This window comes from Pinus tabuliformis, chromosome 3_2 (assembly GCF_031772625.1).
Source record: "Pinus tabuliformis cultivar Carrire ecotype Pingquan chromosome 3_2, CPIR1, whole genome shotgun sequence".
Classification (NCBI taxonomy): domain Eukaryota; kingdom Viridiplantae; phylum Streptophyta; class Pinopsida; order Pinales; family Pinaceae; genus Pinus; species Pinus tabuliformis.
The window spans coordinates 918,476,687-918,482,907 of NC_142302.1; positions in this window are offsets into that span (position 1 = coordinate 918,476,687).

Below are 6,221 nucleotides of genomic sequence, written 5' to 3' on the forward strand. Positions count from 1 at the left end.
CCGCCTACGTGACCTCAGCAACCCGTCATCGCCCAGTCACCCAGGTACGCCGTCTTGTCATTTCCTTGCCCAGCCATTGGTCCACCTGTCCTGCCATCTCACTGCCCCAGTGGACCAACCAGACCCCGCCACCTGGCCCGATGACGTCCTGCTGACGTCATCCGGCCCCGACCCCACTCATGACGTCATGATGACGTCAGCACGAATTCGCGCCAAAATCTCCAAAAAGTCTATTTTGGCCGAAAATTCGTGTTTTTTTCCATTTTGAGCGCATTCATCGTCGTTTATCCTGCATGCATAATTACGACCAAACCTGCACCAGCCGCGGAAAAGTGTTTCCTGACCGCCAGAACGTCCATCTCTTCAGCGCCAGCAAGCTCTAACCAGTCCAAATCTACAGGTATTCCTCATTTGAGCTCTGAAACTCCATTTTCACTGCATTTCGCGTATCAATAAGTAACAGACCTTAAGACCCGAAATTCACCGTTAAATGCCACTGAATTGACATTTAGACTGAACCAGAGCCGTCACTACACTTCTGTCGAACCACTGTGGGTAATTTGAAAGAAAACTGTCGCTGGTTCGCGCAATCGTGAACCCTTCACCTGCAGGAAACAAATCCACCACAAAAAGCATACTCTGAGCATTTCTGCCACCCACCTAATCACTCAAAGGCAGTATTTCAACTGCTGCAGCCTTTACCTTCACCCTTCACTCATAAAACCATCATTCTCTGCAAAGAAACTTTGTCGGTGTTACTCTGCATAGTAAAGCAGTCTTCAAAGAGAACCACATCCCAAGAAGAGTCATGGATCCCCCTGTAGCTCCTATAGCCCTAAATGTAGCTCCCCTGAATGCCCCTAATAGAACATTGGACACAAGAGCATTAGCAGACCTGGACTACAAGATATCAGAGGAAATGTTGAGCAAAAGCAGGTTCCATTTACAAATCCTAAATGAAATAAAGATCAAACATGAGAGGGGGACAGACATCCTGGGAATTTGGGATTCATTTCTCCCAATATTCAAGCTTCCTCAGGTTAATCAATTCCCTGAGCTTATCCACTTAGTTGCTGACTACTATGATGCATCCCAGAGGGCAGTGCTGGACTCTTCAGGCTCAATTCTGTTCCTCATTACCCCTGAAGCCATCAGGGAGATGTTGCAGTTCAAGACAGATCAAAAGTTGGTCCCTCTATCATTAGCTGATTTAATAGTACAGGGAGCCAGGATAACAGAGGCACAAATCACAAAGCTTAATCAAATTTTCATCAAAGCTGATACTGTGCAAACTCCTCCCATCCATTTTGCCTACCTCAACCAGTTGGGCTTGGACCTTGTTGACATGATCAGTCCCATCTTGGGATATGATTCAGTGGAGTATGTGGATGAAACTGTTCTACAAATAATGCTTATGTTTTCCCCAGAAAGGAAACCAATCTACTATGATTATGCCACATACATATCAGATAAGATGCATGAGCAGTTGATGAATCTGTCAAGAGAAAGGGTATTTAAATACACCTCTTACCTATATCATCTGCTCCTATACTTCCAGCATGATAAGTTCTCCTTCCCAAAGAAGAGAGAAGATGCACAGGGCAATCTGAGATCAGTAGTGTATTGGACATCCGTTTTTCACATAGTAAGCTGTTTCTCCATACACCTACTGCGAATTTATTGATCTTTTCATCCATCCAGCCTTGACTCTACTGTTGGGTTCACCTCCTCCCAGATTGACAGACGAAATGCAAAGACTCCTGCATTTATCAAAAGCATACAGTATTGGGGATTGGTATTTCTACCAACACCACACCGTTATCAGACTATATGGGTGTGAGTTGCCCCCATTTAAACTACCTAAATTTGTGCCTATGAGGCTACTTGCCTTGGAATACTTCAGGCAGTTTGGTTATGTGGATATGCTCCACTTTTCAGGAAAAGGTAAGAAGGCACAGTTAAAAGTCAGAAATCAACTTGGCCATTTCCTTCTCAATGAAAGGATGAAGGGTGGAGAGAGGCAGATAGAATACTTGGGTGCCTTGGTCTCAAATACAACTTCATATGGAAACCCTATGACCCCAACAACTTCATTACAATGAGGAGGCTCAAATACAAATTATCTGCTTATGGTCATTATAGCCTTCCTCACTTAGAAAAATATGCTAACCAAAGCAAGTGGAGAAGAGGAACTTTAGAAGAAAATGTGACCCAAGAAGAGCTTAATCAAAGAGCTCTAAGAAACCTCAGAAGATGGCTGACCTTGAGTTTTATTCACAGGTCACCTCACTGCCAAGCACACAAACTGGAGCAGCAGCGTCCTCCTCAACTGCCCAACATCAAGCTACAAGAACTGGTGAAAACATCTCAGAAAAAGGCAAAGGCAAAGAGATGGAGCAGGAACAGCAGGAACAGCAACAAAAACAACAGTAGCAAGCAGAAGGGCTGCAGCAAGGGCAGCAAGAAGGATCAGAACAACAAGAGTGACAACATCAAGAAGAACAAAGGCAGGAGCAGTCTGCCCAGCAAAAGGAAACAGTGGAGACTCCTCAGACCACTGAAAGAACGGTGCCTACAAGACAAGACACTACCTTTGATGCCTCGGTCCTCCAAACCCCTCAAAAGGAGGATACATTTGTCTTTAGAAAAAGGGACAGAGAAACTCCCCTGACATCCTCTATAAACCAGGGAGAGAAAAGGCAGAGACTAAATGATTTTCCAGAGGAGGATATAGCAATAAGAGAGGCATTGGGCATGGGCCCACCCAGCAGAGAAGCTTCAGCAAGTTCCTTCCAGCAGGAATAGGACAGGACCATGGGAGGGGAGGTCAGCTCCTCCAGCCAGCAGAAAGAAGGACAAGTAAGCATCAAGCAGCAATTTATAGACATCAAGAGGAGGAGTGATCCTATCAAAGTACAACTGTACAATCACCTGCTAAACATGGCTCCTTCCAATCAGCAGAGACTTATGTCTGCTTTTGATGTAAGTGAAGGCAAAATGATAATGAGTCACTTTATGCCTACGGCACTCCAGCCACAATCCACTGCTGACTATCTTAGGACTAACCTAGAGGTCCTCGCCAAGGACATACACCCTATGGACAAAATTGAGCTGCATAAGCAAACTGGCGAAATGGTGTATGCTTCATTGGCTGACAAGACTTTGGAGAATTATAAATTAACAAGCAGTCTGAATGCCACAGCTTCCCAGCTAGAACTGGAGAGGGCCTCTTCTCAGGCCAAAGACAACAGGATAAAATCCCTGGAGGAAATCATTGTAGAAATTGGGCACAATCCCAATGACATCAAAGGGATACAAGAGATCCTGAAACTTAGAGATGCTGACATGGCTGCACTAAGAAAGAAGGTCAAAATTCCAGCCACTATCCATCCACAGACTGATGAGATAGCAAAGCAAAGGCATGAGCAGGATCTCTACCCTGCTAGTTTCCATTTACAAAGAACTTGTGAAGGCACAAGAAAAATTGGGGCAATATGAAGCTACACAAGCAGCTCTACAAGCATCATTAAAACAAGCACAAGAAGGGCAGACATCTCAGCCCCCTCCTCAAGTCATCAATCTTGAGGAGACTGTTCCTACTACGGTGCCTCCACTTCAGCAGGCTGAACAAACAGCCACATCTACTTCAGCAGCACCCATCAGCACAGATCAGAGCCTAGATATGCAGAAGCTAAAGAATGAAATACAAATTTTGGAAGCCCAGATGACAGAGCTGAATGAAACTAAGGAAAGCTGGCCAAGGTAAATGAAAGGCATGATAAGACAAAAAGAGAGGTGGGAGAAAAGGCCAGGGAAATCAAGCCCTTAAAGACAGGATCAAGGAGCTTGAGAATGAGCTCAAGCTAGATAAAATCATATCTGAGATCAGAGCAATGATATGGTCCAATATTGGTCAATCCATCAACAACCAATGGCCATATATCGAGACAATCCATGAGCAACTAGAGCTCATCCCAAAGGCACAGAAGGAATCCGAACATCAAGGGCCTTATTAGGAAATATGCCTGAAGTTGCTACAAGAATGATCAATGTGCTTAACACAAAACAAGTTCTCAGTTAGCCACCATTGGAATCACAAATAGAACTGAGACCATTCAAATGATCAAGAGGGTTCTTACTCTTAGAAATCTGGTGCAGACATTGGACAGAGAAGAACCAGGATATGCAGACAGAGGTAAATAAGTTCATGGAGAAATTTCAGGTGTTGCAGAGTAGAGGACTCCCTAGCTTACTGAACAGCGGAGGGAAATTATTCACCCATGAACAGTATGCTAAAAGAGTAAATGTTTTTGCCTCAGCACAGGTCAATGAGAAGTCCAGCACTTCAGAAGACACAGGGCCTATTACAGGGCAGATTTTCTATAGTAAGATAGAAAATCTACTTTTTATAATGAATGAAATTAATCACTTGTTTGATGTAGCCCCAAATTTTTTTCAAATATACAGAAGCTGAAGAGACAATGGAGGCCATCCTCAAGCATCAGCTCCCTACACAGGAATGGTGGATAGATGCAATACACAGAATTTTGTAATCAGTAAGGCATTCACCAAATTTCTGTTTTATTACAAATTTTTTATAAAAAGCACAGTTCAGCAAAGTCAGCATGCAGCATAAATCAAAGCTGAGCCAACTCAGCGGATGTAGCGGCCAACAAAGCAGAAAAAGAAAACCACAGTTGGCAAACCCGAGAATGCACTGCGCAGCCAAAAGTAAATGCGTATTTCCAGAATTAAAACAGAGTAATGCAACCGACTCAGTGACTCTCAAAAGTCAAAACAATCCTCCGACAGACATAAAGGGCATTTACGCTGCATTTAAAATTGTAATAACTCCTTGCCTACTTTCTGAACGTAATAATGAAGATATTTTCTCTCTCAGATGACTCAATGCCTGAGATATTTTGTATACAAATTTCTATAAAGTCCCCTTCGCATAAGATTGCAATGGTTGTTGTTGATTTCTCCTGAAGAAGTTCTTATGTTGTAATCCTTTTCAGAAGTTAATAGAGCAAAGCAATGGAATTTCTCGGATTTCTGAGGTGTTGGACGGGTTCTGGTGTCTGTTGATAACTACTGGATCCCTGTGTATTTCATCATACAATAAGTCTCTGTATCTCTCTCTGTTAATTAGTTGTTTGTGTTAAAATCCATATATGTTATCTGTTTTCAATACTAAGCAACAAGGAAAAGAAAAGCTTTCAGGATTTATTCATTGATTACCTGAGTTCAATCTGCGTTGTTTATCAATGTTTTCTCAGCTGTAATCTAGTAAAGTGTAATTCTTAAATGCTGCACTTTCAGAATGCATCTATCACAGTGACCTTTGTCACAGGAATTCAAAGTTTTTGCTCCTGTGCAGTGTGCTCACCTTCACCCACCAGTTCAATAGGAAATTCTTAATCGCTTTCTGTTGAATCGACATACATCACCATTTGATCTAGTTTGTCTGTTTAAATACACAATAGGCCCTGCAGTTAGAACAACACCAAACCAGCGTATCAGATCATTTCAGCTCCAGGCTCCATTGCCCAATGGTATTATACTATCTAAACACTGCATCATAAGACTGAAAGAAATCCTTCAACCAAAACATACCAAAACCTGAGCATAATAGCTAGCCTAAAAACATCATAACAGAGACAAATCATAAAGAGAGAGCTCTCTGGTTGCGGTTAGGCTAGGAACTGTAAACCAAAGATTGGTTAGTGGTTACCCGGCCGTATTCCCTTGGGAGTCATAGGGAACAACCTGGGTGTTAACAGCAGCTACTTTGCATTTGATAATGGAAATGCAGTTCGATTGCTACTTCTGTGTTTATGAAGCAAACAACAAGAGAAACCAAACAAACTAACTAGACACGATCCCCAGTGGAGTTGCCATTTTGTTGTTGGGAAAAGTATCTACTCAGAATGCCCCTATCCACTCTAAGGTGTGACAATGCCCTAGCAACAACAAGGAAAATTTTGTATTCTTCTCTATGAAATGTAAACGAAGAGGAAGGATGAACTAACATGTGTCTTGCGCTAGTTTGTTGATCCAATCGCTCTCTCTTTGACAGCTTCCAGCTACCTGCTCCCTTATGCCTAGCTTCACCAAGTTATGCAAGATCAAGAAGAGGAAAACTACACAAAGACATAGATTTACATTCATAAATAGCTTAGGATCAGAATTAAGCTAAACATGCAAATATAACAAAACAT